We start from the raw sequence: 17,264 nt of genomic DNA, 5'->3' as shown, positions 1-17,264 counted from the left end.
GCCTTTCAGGGGAGAAGCTTTTCATCACGATAAAACATCGTCCACCTCACTAGAAACATATAAAAAATTAGCGACGAAATCGTAAGTTTTTTTCCGGAAACGTCGAAATCTTGGAAAGATTTTGGCTGAAAGCTTGAAAATCTTCTCACCATATAAGCTTGCAAAGCTTTCCACTAGCTTGGTCAAATAAATAAATGTCATGACGACAGAATTGAAAACTCAAAAACGGATCTCAGGGTAGTCACCGAACCGGGAAAAGCGGGAAAAAGACGGGAATTTGAATCCACCGGTAAAAAAGATGGGAAAACCCGGGAATTTGAGTACTTTTCATAGAAACGATTTTATGATATGGAAATAGTCAAGTCGTGAGAAAGGGTTAAAAACCGGGAAAATTTTGTAAAAAAAAACCGTGAGAAAAGCGGGAATTTCGAAATGGAAATTTGGTGGCCACCCTGGGATCTTAAGGTGAAGTTGCACTACTTAAATTGATCATTTTACCTCGCGGTTTCTGGAGTACACATCACACACGACATCTTTGAAACGTATCTAGCTTAAAATGCTACTTGAAGTTCGCAGTAAGTTTACAACAGGGTGTCTACTATCTGGAAAAACCTGGAAAACCTGGAATTCTCAGGGAATTGCGATCACAATCAAATTTCCCTGATTGAGTCTGTAATTCATGATAAAATATGTTCACGACAAAGAATTTTGGCGTCAAAACCCAGAGCTAACTATCATTTGCCTGAAGGTTTTCTGGAATTGAAATAAAAATCTGCGCCGCTTTCAAAACACTATTTTAGCTGTTCATTGAGGATCTTTTCGATTATGAAATTTTATCGACTTACCAAAACATGATTTTTTTTAATATCTCGATATTTGATTAGTAAAGGATTCTCATTTCTAGGAATGGTAGCAGGTTTGTTTTTGGAAACTTGGTCTCTATATTAATGTAAGTCTCTGTTTGTGATGAAAGTTCTCTGCAGTCTTTATTTTATTCGAAAGAGTTTCTAAAGTCCGTTTCTTCCTTATTTTGCTTGAAGTGCCAAATTTCATCTAACATTTCTCGAGAAAATCTTCAGGAATTATCCTGGAAGCTTAAAGTATTTCTCCAGAATTTGCTTCAGCACTTCAACACTACTACTTCCAGTAATTTTCACTTGAGCACTTCAACATTACTACCTCCAGTAATTTTCTCATGAATTAATTGAACAATTTTCCAAAGACTAGCTTAGGACTTCCTCCAGGTATTATTTCACTAACTTCTCAACTGAATTCTCTAGTTGTTGCTCTAAAAGATCTTCTAAAGATTCCCCAGTTCTTTCAAACATTAGTCAATGAATTTATGAAAAAAAATCCCATGGAATCTCCAAAAGGTGATTTAATGTACCGCACCAGATAACACTACAGCAATTTTTCCGAGAAATCCATCGATCATTCCTACACAATTTTTTAGGTATTTCGCCTGATGTTTTTCAAGGAGTTCCTTCACTAAATTCTGCTATATATTGTCAAGAGATTCAATTGATTTGTTTTTTTATTATCTTAGCAAAAATCTAGAAAATCTTCTAAAATTTCATCAAGATTGAGTTCTTCTAGAAATCCTCAGTCATCAAGGGTGACTCAATAACTTACACAAGTTTACCATTTGGTTTAGGAATACGTCATGAGTTTTTTCAACAATTCCATAGGTTTGTGGGAAAATTCATTCATAGAAAAACTCCTGGATGAATGCTTGAAAAATTGTTTGAAGACTTTCTTGAGAAATTTGTTCGAATTACTGGAGGAATTCCCAAAAAAAAATCTTATGAGCAATCTTTGAAGTAATTCCTGAACTTGACATTAGAAAAAATCCTAGCTAATATCTTAAAGAAATTCTGAAGAACAATTCTGTAAGAAATCTTGAGAAATTCCTATTGGCATCTAGAAAAGTTTCTGATTGAATATTCCAACAGTTTTTCAACGGGAGTCTTGGAGGATGTTCTAGAAAAACCGATGAGAGAATCACCGGGTAAAACCTTGGGGGACTAAGGGCTTTGTTGAAAAATATATGAAAAAATTTCTGATAGAATCTCTTAGCCTATGAGGTAATTTTTGTGGTATTCTTTGAAAAAAAAAACCAGATTGTATTTTTAAATATAAAAAAATCTTGGAGGAATTTCATCCATCTATCTAACCGAAAGAAATCTTCGAAGTTGAAAATCATTGAAACTGCATACAGTAATACAAAATGTATTATTTGTCGTAGTGTCACGAAAAATTGGAAATAATTTGAGGAATATTCTCAGAAAAATAGCTGATCTGAATCAAACTCTTTGCTCACGATCACTGTAACCATTTTTTTAAATTATTGGAACATATTTGATATAAAAAATCCGATTTTGGAAAAGAAATTTGGTATTGAACAATTATTAATGTAAAATTTTGCTTTGCTTAGCTTAGACTGACTACACATATCAATGTTTGCTATTCCGTGATTGACCGAAGTCAGTGAAAATGCACAAAGAATCAACTAGAAGTTCGGCTGGGATTGGCCATAATCTTCTTCAGTGTGCATAATTCAGTGCCTCTATTTATACAGGGTCAATAACGGCGCCTGCCACGTCCTTGCAGTCAGGTGGGATTGGGGGAAGGAATGTTAGTATGTAACCTTTGCTATTTGGAGACCGTGTTTGCCTCTGCATCTCCACAAAGGTTACTGGGAAGGATGTTTGTTAATGGAGAGGATCGTTGGGTCAAAGGATTCACTTTGATAAGTGATTAGACCATGATAAATAGTTTTTTGTCAAATATAAATATGCTTTTATGAAAATATAATATTTTCATTTGATATGAACCATCCAAAGTTTGTTGAATAAAGTGAACCTTTCGCAAGTCTACACTTGTAGTGTCGAACCATTCAAAGTTTTTTTTTTATAATTACAAAAATAAAGATAAAAAGAAAGGGGTGTTTTGAAAACAAAAAAATGTTAAACATAAATAATTCATGAATTAGAGTTTTTGTCGACACTCACAGTGACGAACCATTCATATTTACGTCCTACCGTTGCATCGATTAAATGTGCAGTCATACATATTTTATAGATTAAAAATAGTAACATGAATCGAGCTCACCAATTGATCCGTCATCCTTAACTGAGCAGCAACAATCCACATTCAGCTTAACTCGTTTGCTCGGCTATATAAAAGCACTCAGAGAAAATAGGCGCACGACCCGAGAGGGAAAACAACTGACGATTGCTCGGGCTTTCTTGACGCACTGCCAAGGAGCAATCGTCAAGGTCGAAGATCAAACAGAACTAACCGATCGCGGAACTTTTTCACTTCACTCGACCGACGCGCGACATGTTTGATCCTGCCCTCGTCACCCGCTCCCGCAGAAGCAAGCGTCAAGGTCGAAAGATCAAACAGAACTCTAATTATTAATGTAAAATATTGATACAATTATTCAATTAAGAACTCTCGAAACAGCGGTAATCTTAATTTTTATGTTAAAATATTGTCACTAATAAAAAAAGGATTATTTTTGCGTATTTGATGTCCATATAACCCATGGAAATTAATGGTGAATAATCACTTTTTGGACGAGAACGCAGTAATAAAAAAACTTACTAATGCACTTGAAGGTTCCGTTCAGTTCACAATTATGAACAGAGAATTTATAAACGAAATAGAAAACATCATGATCAAATACAATTCAGTTGATAAATACTTAAGCTAAGATATATTTAGCACCTTATTATTGGAATATTGGATATTGTATTAGCTCCAGAATGCTATAAAAATGTAAAGAGTAGAGTAAATAACTATTAAATCATAAACACTTTAAAATTTATCATTAGTTTGTTTAAACCATATAAAATAAGAGTATTTCTTGAACCTGGAATTATTTGGTAAAACCTGAAAAAAACTGGAAATATCAAGGAATTTCATTTTGATAAAAGAGTAGACAAATAGTAGAATTTTCAGCTCTGAAAGTTTTTTTAGGGACGAGACCCGTGGTCAACCAAATGCGAGTGATATGCAAGGCAGCCATATTGCCGGCCATCTTTATATTTTTGTAACCGTGTAGTAATTTAGTAGTTAATAATAATTTGAAAATAACTTTTTGGTTTGAATTATGGTTACTTTGTGTCGATATCAAATTATAAAACAAGATACAAAATTAACTCAAAAATTGAGATTCAAAATTTGTAATGTATTCTTAAACTCAAAAATAGTGAATATTTATTTAGGCCCGTTGGGTTGAAATCTAAAACAGTTTGCGAAAAATAAAATCTACCGAAAAAATGTCGTAAGCAAACACATTTTACCCGTTCCTTGCCGGTGCGGATGTTGTCGACCAGTATCAAACGTCTAGCAGATGTTTCCCAATTCGGTTCAGTCCGTTCGTCACTGTCTATCCAAACACAATCATGAATTGCGTTGGCCATCCCACCGCCGCCGACGCCACAGCCAGTCACGAAATTACACATCGGACGTTGTTTGGCTTACATTTTCCGATGCATGCCTCTACATCTGTCCTGTCCGGCGTTTGAGCAGAGCCTAGTCGCGTTAGATCATCTCTTAAAATTCCTCCGTTGTTGCATGTTCTGAGCTTGAAGTCTGGTGATTTACTAGCTCTTTAAGATCAAGAACAAACCAATCATCGACTCCCACTTACCATTCGATAATTTACCGAGGTGCTTAACCAAATTATCCATATAGCAAGGGAAGTGACGGAGAAGGAAACGATCAACGAGCAGTTCAGCTCGTTGACATTTTCGTCATTAGCGATCGTGTGCTCTTAATAATCGACACTTTCAATTTCGACTCGTAATCGACTGGTTGTCTTGAGCCACTTCACAAACAACTTTTACCTTCAACGGTCGTGAAGAGCCGAGCTGCGTCGATCCGGTTGTGTCTCTTGTGGCGTTGCGACTAGAGGACCAAGATCTCTTGAACCGCATGGTAATCAGCGACTTTTTTTTACCTTCCTCGTTCATTTCCCACCAGAGTCGTCGTCAAAGTCTTTCGTTTCTGGAGAATGTATATTCAAATCGCGATGGTCGTAAAATTTTGAGACGAGAGCAAAAACTGGCAGTTTTCCATTTGACCTACTGTTCCGTGGATAGTTTGCAGCGGCGATTTAGGGAACGATCGTACTTAGTGCTTCCCACATTTTAACCTTTTCGAGATCACCTTGATGACATCTGCGATCAGTTTTGGCGCGAAGTGGGAAGATAATTGTTTTCCGCTGGGGCTTTCATTTTCGGAAACAATTGCACATTTGCGTCTTGCCCCGATCATTAGCGTTAAAAAAATATAGCTTGAGATATTTATTTCAAAACTTTTTATAACAAAATGTGTTATAAAATTAGTTCAACAAAATATCAAAATATTTCAATCATTGATATAAATAACAATTGGTGATTCAGAATGTCATTAGATTCAGAAAAGCTTATTGAAAGTTTGAAATCGTTAATGAATTCTTGCAATTTCAAACAGGTTTCTCCAACGTAAACCTCATTTGAACCCGCATGATTGCTCACTCTAATGACCAATGCTACAATGCCATCCATTCGATCCCAGCCTCGGATTCCGTGGATTTCAAAGGCTGTCATTAGGGCCACATGCAGTCCTCGTCGTCGAAGCTTGACATTTCCTCGGCCTGCATCGTCGTCACTCAATAGTCGTCAGTCATTCATCCCCCTGTCGATCTCCCGTCCCACCTGGCCTGGTCTGTCTCTGATTGCACTGCGATGGCCTCGCGAGGTCGTGCGGCGAGTTCGACAACATAACCGACTTGCAATCGCGGGTATTTGCTGGGCTCTATGATGGTAAAAAAGGGGCAGCATACGAGCAAAATTTCTGCCGTCTCATTAGAGCGATTGCTGCAGCTCCCTCTCTATGTCATCGATCTGCGAACGAATGTGTTAATATCTGTCCATACAGATAAGACACATTCCACGTTCCACATTCCGACCTCTTTTCTTGTCAACTTGGTTCTGAAGAAAGGATACAGTATCATTCAGAAACACGATATGCAAGCTGCAGCCTGAGGCTTTTCAAGATTCCAATAGAAGCTTTTGAAATATTATTAAGAAACTGTTAAAGCATAAGCTTCTGAAGTTTCCAGAAAAAGATTTTGTAGCTTCCAGAAGAAACTATGTAGCTTCTAGAAGAAGCTATGTAGCTTCTATGAGAATCGTTGGAAGCTTCCATAAGAAACTTCAGAAGCTTCCATAAGAAGCTTCAGAAGCTTCCATAAGAAGCTTCAGAATCTTCCGTAAGAAGCTTCAGAAGCTTCAGAAGCTACCATAAGAAGCTTCTAAAAAGGTTTTTGTAGCTTCCATAAGAGGCTTTTTCCGTTGCCAGAACCAAGTTTTTTAAGCTGTAAACTGGAAGCAGCTTTCAAAACTTCCGGAAAGAAGTTTTTCCAGGGAGAAGCTTTAAAGCTTCCATATTGATAATTTTCAAGCTTCCAGCCAGAAGTTTTTCAAATTTTCTAGTAAAAGCTTTTAAACACAGTAGTTATTCAAATTACAAGAAGGTTTTTTTAAACCTTCAGTCGTCGCGCTGTTGTATTTTGTACAACACTGGTCAAAAAACCTCGCTTCTGACACCAGTGACACAACACGTGGTGGTTCTGACGGTGTCAAACCGCGCGACGACTGGAAGGTTAATTGTAACAGTTTTCCCAGCTTTTAAAGTCTCGCGGGTGAAATTTTTCAAGCTTCTAGCGAAAAGTTTTCGAACTTACTGGGAAACGCTTTTCAAAATTCCAAAGATATTTTATTCCGGAAGTGATAAGTTTTTCAAGATTGTACACTCAACACAAGACCTAACACAAGAATTGTATCATATCGTTACAAATACAGAAAACGTAAGGATTTCTCACAGAAAATGTAAGAAACCAATGCTTCGGAGAGAAGCATTTTAAACTTTCATTAAAAGCTTTTCAAGCTTCCCGCAAAAGCTTTTCATGTTTTTAGTAGAAGCTTATAAAAACTTTTTAAGGTTCCAGTAGAAGCTTTCCAAGCTTCCAGTAGAAGCTTTTCAAGCATCCAGTAAAAGCTTTTCAAGACTCCAGTAGAAGCTTTCCAAGCTTCCAGTAGAAGTTTTCCAAGCTTCCAGTAGAAGCTTTCCAAGCTTCCAGTAGAAGCTTTCCAAGCTTCCAGTAGAAGCTTTCCAAGCTTCCAGTAGAAGCTTTCCAAGCTTCCAGTAGAAGCTTTCCAAGCTTCCAGTAGAAGCTTTCCAAGCTTCCAGTAGAAGCTTTCCAAGCTTCCAGTAGAAGCTTTCCAAGCTTCCAATAGAAGCTTTCCAAGCTTCCAGTAGAAGCTTTCCAAGCTTCCAGTAGAAGCTTTCCAAGCTTCCAGTAGAAGCTTTCCAAGCTTCCAGTAGAAGCTTTCCAAGCTTCCAGTAGAAGCTTTCCAAGCTTCCAGTAGAAGCTTTCCAAGCTTCCAGTAGAAGCTTTCCAAGCTTCCAGTAGAAGCTTTCTAAGCTTCCAGTAGAAGCTTTCCAAGCTTCCAGTAGAAGCTTTCCAAGCTTCCAGTAGAAGCTTTCCAAGCTTCCAGTAAAAGCTTTCCAAGCTTCCAGTAAAAGCTTTCCAAGCTTCCAGTAGAAGCTTTCCAAGCATCCAGTAGAAGCTTCCCAAGCTTCCAGTAGAAGCTTTCCAAGCTTCCAGTAGAAGCTTTCCAAGATTCCAGTAGAAGCTTTCCAAGCTTCCAGTAGAAGCTTTCCAAGCTTCCAGTAGAAGCTTTGCAAGCGCTTCCAGTAGAAGCTTTGCAAGCGCTTCCAGTAGAAGCTTTGCAAGCGCTTCCAGTAGAAGCTTTGCAAGCACTTCCAGTAGAAGCTTTGCAAGCGCTTCCAGTAGAAGCTTTGCAAGCGCTTCCAGTAGAAGCTTTGCAAGCGCTTCCAGTAGAAGCTTTGCAAGCGCTTCCAGTAGAAGCTTTGCAAGCGCTTCCAGTAGAAGCTTTGCAAGCGCTTCCAGTAGAAGCTTTGCAAGCGCTTCCAGTAGAAGCTTTGCAAGCGCTTCCAGTAGAAGCTTTGCAAGCGCTTCCAGTAGAAGCTTTGCAAGCGCTTCCAGTAGAAGCTTTGCAAGCGCTTCCAGTAGAAGCTTTGCAAGCGCTTCCAGTAGAAGCTTTGCAAGCGCTTCCAGTAGAAGCTTTGCAAGCGCTTCCAGTAGAAGCTTTGCAAGCGCTTCCAGTAGAAGCTTTGCAAGCGCTTCCAGTAGAAGCTTTGCAAGCTTCCAGTAGAAGCTTTGCAAGCTTCCAGTAGAAGCTTTCCAAGCTTCGAGCAGAAGCTTTCCAAGCTTCGAGCAGAAGCTTTCCAAGCTTCGAGCAGAAGCTTTCCAAGTTTTCAGTAGAAGCTTTCCAAGTTTCCAGTAGAAGCTTTCCAAGCTTCCAGTAGAAGCTTTCCAAGCTTCCAGTAGAAGCTTTCCAAGCTTTCAGTAGAAACTTTCCAAGCTTTCAGTAGAAACTTTCCAGCTTCGAGCAGAAGCTTTCCAAGCTTCGAGCAGAAGCTTTCCAAGCTTCGAGCAGAAGCTTTCCAAGCTTCGAGCAGAAGCTTTCCAAGCTTCGAGCAGAAGCTTTCCAAGTTTTCAGTAGAAGCTTTCCAAGTTTCCAGTAGAAGCTTTCCAAGCATCCAGTAGAAGCTTCCCAAGCTTCCAGTAGAAGCTTTCCAAGCTTCCAGTAGAAGCTTTCCAAGCTTCCAGTAGAAGCTTTCCAAGCTTCCAGTAGAAGCTTTGCAAGCGCTTGCAGTAGAAGCTTTGCAAGCGCTTCCAGTAGAAGCTTTGCAAGCGCTTCCAGTAGAAGCTTTGCAAGCACTTCCAGTAGAAGCTTTGCAAGCGCTTCCAGTAGAAGCTTTGCAAGCGCTTCCAGTAGAAGCTTTGCAAGCGCTTCCAGTAGAAGCTTTGCAAGCGCTTCCAGTAGAAGCTTTGCAAGCGCTTCCAGTAGAAGCTTTGCAAGCGCTTCCAGTAGAAGCTTTGCAAGCGCTTCCAGTAGAAGCTTTGCAAGCGCTTCCAGTAGAAGCTTTGCAAGCGCTTCCAGTAGAAGCTTTGCAAGCGCTTCCAGTAGAAGCTTTGCAAGCGCTTCCAGTAGAAGCTTTGCAAGCGCTTCCAGTAGAAGCTTTGCAAGCGCTTCCAGTAGAAGCTTTGCAAGCTTCCAGTAGAAGCTTTGCAAGCTTCCAGTAGAAGCTTTCCAAGCTTCGAGCAGAAGCTTTCCAAGCTTCGAGCAGAAGCTTTCCAAGCTTCGAGCAGAAGCTTTCCAAGTTTTCAGTAGAAGCTTTCCAAGTTTCCAGTAGAAGCTTTCCAAGCTTCCAGTAGAAGCTTTCCAAGCTTCCAGTAGAAGCTTTCCAAGCTTTCAGTAGAAACTTTCCAAGCTTTCAGTAGAAACTTTCCAGCTTCGAGCAGAAGCTTTCCAAGCTTCGAGCAGAAGCTTTCCAAGCTTCGAGCAGAAGCTTTCCAAGCTTCGAGCAGAAGCTTTCCAAGCTTCGAGCAGAAGCTTTCCAAGTTTTCAGTAGAAGCTTTCCAAGTTTCCAGTAGAAGCTTTCCAAGCTTCTAGTAGAAGCTTTCCAAGCTTCCAGTAGAAACTTTCCAAGCTTTCAGTAGAAACTTTCCAAGCTTTCAGTAGAAACTTTCCAAGCTTCCATTAGATGTTCTTCAAGCTTCCAGTAGAAGCTTTCCAAGCTTCCAGTAGAAGCTTTCCAAGCTTCCAGTAGAAGCTTTCCAAGCTTCCAGTAGAAGCTTTCCAAGCTTCCAGTAGAAGCTTTCCAAGCTTCCAGCAGAAGCTTTCCAAGCTTCCAGCAGAAGCTTTCCAAGCTTCCAGCAGAAGCTTTCCAAGCTTCCAGCAGAAGCTTTCCAAGCTTCCAGCAGAAGCTTTCCAAGCTTCCAGCAGAAGCTTTCCAAGCTTCCAGCAGAAGCTTTCCAAGCTTCCAGCAGAAGCTTTCCAAGCTTCCAGCAGAAGCTTTCCAAGCTTCCAGCAGAAGCTTTCCAAGCTTCCAGTAGAAGCTTTCCAAGCTTCCAGTAGAAGCTTTCCAAGCTTCCAGTAGGAGCTTTCGGAGCTTCCAGTAAATGCTTTCGGAGCTTCCAGTAGATGCTTTCCAAGCTTCCAGTAGATGCTTTCCAAGCTTGTAACCTGCTCACAACCAACAGCCTCGCGAGGGAATCAAAGCTCCCCACTGTCGCCGTATGAAATGAAGGCATAGGTCTTTCTTACCATGTACAATACACTACACTCACCACAACAGAACAACAGAACACACACTCTACATCCAGCTGTAAGTCCCATGCAACACATATTCGTCATCTCCCGATATGGAGAGAATCCCGTGCTCCAACAGCCCAACACGATATGCATAGCGTACCAATAAGCACCATAATCATGTATCAGTAACCCTCATGTATGCCCCTCTACTCCCAGAGCCGAGGATCTCACTCTCCACTGATCATCTGCTCTTATCACCACCCACAGACGATAAGAGATTACGATCTCAGCATCCATACCGAAAGGTAGAAGTGGAGCTCGCTTTAGCTGGTTAGTTAGTTCTCGGTTAACTGTCAAGCAGGCAGAACGCAGGAAAGTTCGTGGAGTGCACGTAGACGTGAGATAGCCTGACCGCTGTAGAACAAAATTTCCATTTTTTAATTCTGTGGCAAAAAGTGAAGTGGAAAGCTAATTAAGCTTATTGGGCTCAGAGCAAGGTAATAGCAGTGAAAGTGATTGGAAAGAGATCTTGTTAATCGTTAAATTTATTGCATAGCCGCAGATGTTCACTACCTTTATGCATGCTGCTCTGTAGTGCTACAATGGAGTAGAGGAGGAGGATACAATGAGATCGGTAAGCGTGAAGCTAAAGCATTTCCCAAATTGAAATCGTCTTTTGTGGTGCGGAATTAAGTGTTCCATAATGTCTCCTATATTAGGCCTTTCTATCATGACCAACTTGTGCGCCAGGCCGGGAAGGTGTCCTAGCACGATCATGGATCGGTGTGCTAGCGTTGGAGTAGCTGGCACGTCGCCGGTGAATTTGCTTCTGTCCGGGCAAGCATGCTGTCCACCAATCGCCGCGGGATACACTCGACACTGACGCCCATGCACACTAACACAGTAGGGTAATCGTAGGTTAAGCGGAAATTAAACGTAAGTACTAAAATACACCATTCTTATTATTTGTATGTGAAACGTATGCTTTTATTTTAATATGGATAGACTCGATTCATTTTCGTCAATGGTTCCGCTAGTTCGAACCAATTTTAGGCTGTTTAGGTACGTGCTTGGGGATCAGTACTACCAGCCCTTTCTTTCCACCTATTTTGTCTCCGTCTCATGCGACCTTTCCCCTGGGGAGGTGACAAATGGCGCCCAACGTAAATGTTACTGTACAGTGGATAACCATTTTGACGAAGTTTTTCTATCATGGAGTCATTCGCTTATAATAAAGCAATTTCTGATTTTTCATGTGCAATGGTGGATGGCTTTTGTATATATGCTTTTGTAAATATGTATATAGTAATTTAGTATTAATCTTTCTGGATTTTTTATGGAATTTATAATTTATATATTTTAATTTTACTTGGACATTAGAGCTGGAACTCTTGCATTTTTCTCTGAATTTCCGCAAGAAGTTGTAAATATGTCAAAAAAATATATCTGTTTAAGCAACCTGAGTTGCAACAATATTTGAATTAAGCTGCATATTATCAATAATTTGAACTTTCTCCTTGAATTCCACATGTTTCTCATAAAATCAAATTAATATTACTGAATTTTACTGAATTTCCCAACATTTACATAATTAACACGCTTATTGATTTTAGGATAATTGAATTGAGTAGCCGATCTCCAAATAATCATTTTATCGATCTCAAAGTAATTATTTCGTTAATTGAATAGAAGAAAAGTGAAATAGAAGTGAAAAGGACACTAATGGCGTATAGCATTGAAAGTGAAGATATCGTGGATAATTTAACTGATTTTGACGGTGAAGCTAGTCCGGTAATGAACATTAATAAAATGAGTCAGCGGCAAGTTCGTAGACTCACAATCTCTCCCACATTTCGGGATAGATTAAACGAAGTTTATGAGAATAAAGCGAAGCAAACTGCGGATTCGGTTATGGAAAATCAACGGGACAAACGCGAGCGCGAGAAAAATCCGGATAATGAGAGGCAAACCATTCCTCCCCCGCCGCCGCCGGCAATGCAACGTGAAAAAGTAATGCACGGTGAAGATTTGGATACTATTCGCGAACCAATGATAGCAGGTGAAAAGTACACGGGTACTAAGAAGAAGATTTCGTCGGTAGTTCAGGAACAAAATGGTGCTCCTGATTTAGATTTGAACTTCAATCCTGAAGTGATTTTAGTTGAAGGCCAGAAGGATTCGGTTGAATTTCTTCCACCAGGTTTCAACATTACTTCTCAGTTTTCAAATCCGGCTTTGTCGAACAATCCCCTATTTTTCAACCTTCCGAATAGCAGCTCAAACAGCAGAAAATCGCTTCCGGTTTCACAATGGCCGATTAAGTACGCAGGAAATGACAATGGAATTGGTTTGAATCTTTTCCTTCGAAGAGTTGAATTTTTTGCGCACTCTGAGAAGATGTCGAAAGAAGAATTGTTTGAATCAGCCCACTTTCTCTTAGTAGGACCTGCTCAAGACTGGTTTGTTGCAAAATGGCCGATTTTACGCAACAAAAACTGGGATTATTTCATCCAAGCCTTGAGACACCAGTTTTTGCCAAGTAACATTGACCACTACATAAAAGTGCGTTCATTCTCAATGTTTCAGGCGAAAACAGAATTATTTTCGAACTTTTTGGTTCGCATGGAACAGTTCTTTTTGTGCAGAACCACTCCAATGTCCGAAGAAGACAAATTCGACATAATGTGGCACACAATGAGGCCCATCTACCGAGACCGATTGGCCTTAGTGGACGTGAAAGATTTACACACTCTTGAACAACTATGCACTCGAATTGATAACAACAACGAATCAATCATGAATAAATTCGTTCTCTCATTCGAAAATCAAAAAATTAATGAAATCAATTTCAGTAGCAATCCCAGAGCAAATTTTAATTCCATTGTTAGACCCCAATCAAGCAATAGTAATCAATCCAATCAACAACGAATTCAACAACATAATCAAAGTAATAGTAGAAATAACCAAAGCAGCTCAAATCAAAATTTTATTCCACAAAGCAATAGACCAAGGAACAATTCTAATAACAACAATAATCAAAATATTCAGCAAGAATACCAACCAGATTGTGGATGGAGAGAGTTATCGTTAAATGATATTCTGAGGCACTATAAAGTTCCTGATCGTAGAATTTGCTTTAATTGTCGGAAATTTGGTCATCATTTCACGAAATGTTTCTCAAGGCGCAATGTATTTTGCTGCATATGTGGACTTCCGGAATTTCATTACGAGGAATGTCCATTCTGTGAGGCAAAAAACCAGAGAAGGGGAGATTGAAGGAGGTGATTTCCCCAACCTCAGAAATTCCTCCAGGTTTTCACCGTGATCCAAAAACCGTAAATGTTTTTCAGCAAATTGTTTCCGAATTTCAGAATACAGATTGTACCGATGAGAAACATGAAACAGATGATTCAATAAATTTCCATGGTTATTTTCATCAAGTTGAAACCGTTTTTGTGAATTTAAATAACGATGCTAGATATTTTTTGAAATTTACTGTTTTAGGATTTCAGTTGCATGGATTATTGGATAGTGGGAGTAATGTGTCATTAGTTGGAGAACTCTTTGGAAATTTAACCAGCTTTCTGCAAATTCAAGATCTGAACAGAGACCTCAAAATTTCAACTGCCAGTGGTGAACCGATGCAAATCAAAGGATTTGTAGACGTTCCATTTACTGTGAATAAATCAACGAGAATATTACCTTGTTTAGTTGTACCTGAGCTTGGAACTCGTTGTATTTTAGGAATGGATTTTTTCAAACTATTCAATATCAAGCTTACTTTTGATGACATTGATAATCTAGCAACCTGTAATGTAGAGTTAAGCAATGAAATTCAGCCAGCTTCTCACGTTCTCAACACGGAAGAGACTGAATTACTAGAATCCGTTAAATGTTCTTTCAAAATATCAGAGCCTGGCACTCTAGAAGCTTGCAATGTTATGAAGCATAGCATTGAACTTACAGATAAAAATGCCATTCATTTGAATCCCCATCCATGGTCGCCCACAATTCAAAAGAAAGTCAATGAAGAAATAAATCGATTATTGGACTTAGACATAATTGAACCCTCAAATTCAAATTGGGCCTTGCAAGTTGTACCAGTTACCAAAGAAAATGGTGATATGAGGCTTTGTTTAGATGCTCGTAAGTTAAATGCTAAAACTGTTAGAGACGCATATCCTTTGGCAAGTTCCATGAGAATCTTGAACAACTTAGGCAAAAATCGCTACTTTTCGGTGCTGGACTTGAAAGAATCGTTTCTTCAGGTAAAGCTTGCCGAAGACTCCAAGAAATATACAAGCTTTAAAATAATTGGCAGGGGTCTTTTTCAATACAAAAGACTTCCCTTTGGTTTAATCAATAGTAGTGCTACAATGTCTCGTATCCTTGACAGAGTTTTGAAAGAAGGGCTCTACGAGCCATTCATATTTTCTTATCTTGATGATATCATAATTGCAACCAGAACATTCAAGGATCACATAAAATATCTCAAAATTGTCGCTGATTGCTTACGAGAAGCTAACCTTTCTGTGAATTTAGCCAAGTGTAAGTTCTGCCTGAAAAGAATTAAATATTTAGGTTTTATTCTCTCAGAGAACGGCTACCAGCCGAACCCTGAAAGAGTTACTGCGATCTCCAAGTTTGCTCGACCGCAAACTCCAAAGGAGATTCGCAGATTCTTAGGGATGGCGGGATACTACCGCAACTTCATCCCGAATTTCAGCGGTATATCAGCTCCTATCTCTGACTTGTTAAAAGGCAAGCCCAAGAGAATTAGGTGGAATGATATAGCAGAACAGGCATTTATCAAACTAAAAGAATGTTTGATCTCGGAGCCGGTCCTAGCCAACCCAGACTGGACAAAAGAATTTACTATTCAAACCGATGCCAGTGATGTGGCAATAGCTGGCATACTGACGCAGGAGTTGGATGGTAAAGAGCACATTATTGCCTATTTTTCACGGAAGCTGAGCTCTTGTGAAAAGAAGTATGGGCCCACCGACAAGGAAGGTTTAGCTGCACTCGAAGCAATCGAGCATTTCAGAAGTTATGTGGAGGGTGCACACTTTACGCTGGTAACGGACTGCTCTGCAGTGACGTTCATCTGCAATTCGAAGTGGCGTCCTAGTTCAAGATTGTCACGATGGTCAATTAAATTACAGGAGTTCGACATGACCATCAAACATCGGAAAGGCCGAGACAATGTAGTCTGCGATGCCCTCAGTCGTGCTGTTTGTGCTATTTTTGCCGACTCGACTTCAGAATGGTACAATGAGTTGAAAAATAAAGTTAGTCATACTCCAGAAAATTACCAGAATTTCAAAATTGAAAATGGTGACTTGTACAAGTTTGTCACTTCCAGATCTCCTCTTGAAATGGGTCGACTGGAATGGAAAGTGGTTGTGCCACCTGACAAGATGACACAACTAGTGGAAGAGGAACATGCCAAAATCATGCACCTTGGTGTAGAAAAGACCCTTGAACGAATAAAATTAAAATATTATTGGCCTAAGATGAAATCTGATGTCCAAAAGATTTTGTCTAAGTGTGGCACGTGTAAGCAGTCGAAGCATTCGACGATTGCTACAGTTCCTCCAATGGGAGAACAGAAGGATGCTACGCGTCCATTTCAAATGATTGCTATGGACTATATTAGTGGTTTTGTACGTAGTAAGTCGGGAAATAGTGATTTGTTAGTATGTCTGGATGTGTTCACTAAATATGTTCGTCTGTTTCCTGTTAAAAAGATAAGTGTTGAAAGTTTGACTCAGTTAATTAAGTGTGATTGGTTTTTAAAATTTGGTGCTCCTCAAGTGTTGATTTCAGACAACGCTGTAACGTTTTTAGCTCATAAGTTTCAAGATTTGTTGTCTAAGTTTCATGTTCATCATTTCAAAAATAGCAGGAGGCATTGTCAAAACAACCCTGTTGAGCGAGTGAACAGAGTAATACTGGCTTGTATCCGGACATATTGTCAAAATGATCACCGTATTTGGGATTCTCAGATCCCTGAAATAGAATTTGCGATCAATAATACCAAGCATTCATCTACGGGATTCACACCTTTTTTTCTAGTACATGGATATGAGTCGATAGTCGATGGAAGAGACCATCTTCAGGATAGGTGCACTTCTGATCCATCAACAGATCAATTCATCCAAAGCAGGACTAAAGCTATGGGTACCGTATATGAAGAGGTCGTCAAAAACAACAAAAAACAATTTGAAAAGTACAAAAAGAACTATGACAGCAGACACAAAGGTCTACCACCTACTTTTAACATTGGTCAAAAAGTTTACAAGAAGAACTTCAAAATTTCAAGTGCTGCTGATCACTATTCAGCCAAACTTGGCCCAGTTTATGTTCCTTGTAAGATAATAGCTAGAAGAGGAGCAACATCATATGAGCTAGAAGATGAAGAAGGTAGAAATTTAGGTGTGTTTGCGGCGCAAGATTTGATTCCGGGATAGATTACGTAAGAATTTATTTGAGATGTGTGAAAAGATCGGAATTAGTATGTTCGTTTGAGATATCGTGTATAAATGAAAATCGCGTGCGTTTGTATTGAAGAAACTGAGATGTGTATCGGATGTTCGAGGAAATGGTGATCACCGAGAGTTTGCGTAGTTTAAGTAGAAAATGTTGCATTTGCGTGAGAGTTTGAGTCAATTAAGTATTCGCGTAAGTTTAATCGAGAGTTTGCGTATTTTAAGCATAAATGTTCGTGTGTATGTAAAAGTTTGAATTAAAAGTATATTTGCGTAGACTTAACTGAGAGAGCGCGTAGAATAAGTATTGAGTTCGTATATGGATGTAATCGATTGAAAAATCGCGTTAGTTCGACTGAGGATTCGTGTTTGATTGCGTAAGATAATTTGTGTAAAAGGTATTAAAATATATGGATATTTGGCTAAAATGAATGTAAGAATTGTGTGTATGATTTGTACTCTTAATAATTTTCTTTGCTTAAAGGATGAAGCTCCTCAGCCAAGGTCCAGTATAACCATCTGTTGTCTGCACTTAATAATAGAATTGAAAAGGTAAACAAACTCTATACAGCCACAGCAATAATTACGAATG

General features: G+C 39.3%; 1 protein-coding gene and 1 long non-coding RNA gene across 19 annotated transcripts in view; both read left to right on the top strand.

The window, feature by feature from the left end:
- The window catches only part of LOC5578702 (guanine nucleotide-releasing factor 2), a 256,070-nt gene that overhangs the window by 118,544 nt on the left and 120,262 nt on the right, over positions 1 to 17,264 (top strand). The gene's annotated exons all lie outside the window — the stretch shown is intronic.
- On the top strand, positions 10,129 to 11,040 carry LOC110674868. The gene is made up of 3 exons (XR_002499252.1): positions 10,129 to 10,678; positions 10,738 to 10,815; positions 10,901 to 11,040. It is a non-coding gene; the product is annotated as an uncharacterized LOC110674868 (long non-coding RNA).

The sequence above is a fragment of the Aedes aegypti genome, chromosome 1 (assembly GCF_002204515.2).
Source record: "Aedes aegypti strain LVP_AGWG chromosome 1, AaegL5.0 Primary Assembly, whole genome shotgun sequence".
NCBI classification, from domain to species: Eukaryota; Metazoa; Arthropoda; class Insecta; order Diptera; family Culicidae; genus Aedes; species Aedes aegypti.
Note: the sequence above shows the minus strand (reverse complement) of the source record. Positions and strands in the feature narration are given on the sequence as shown.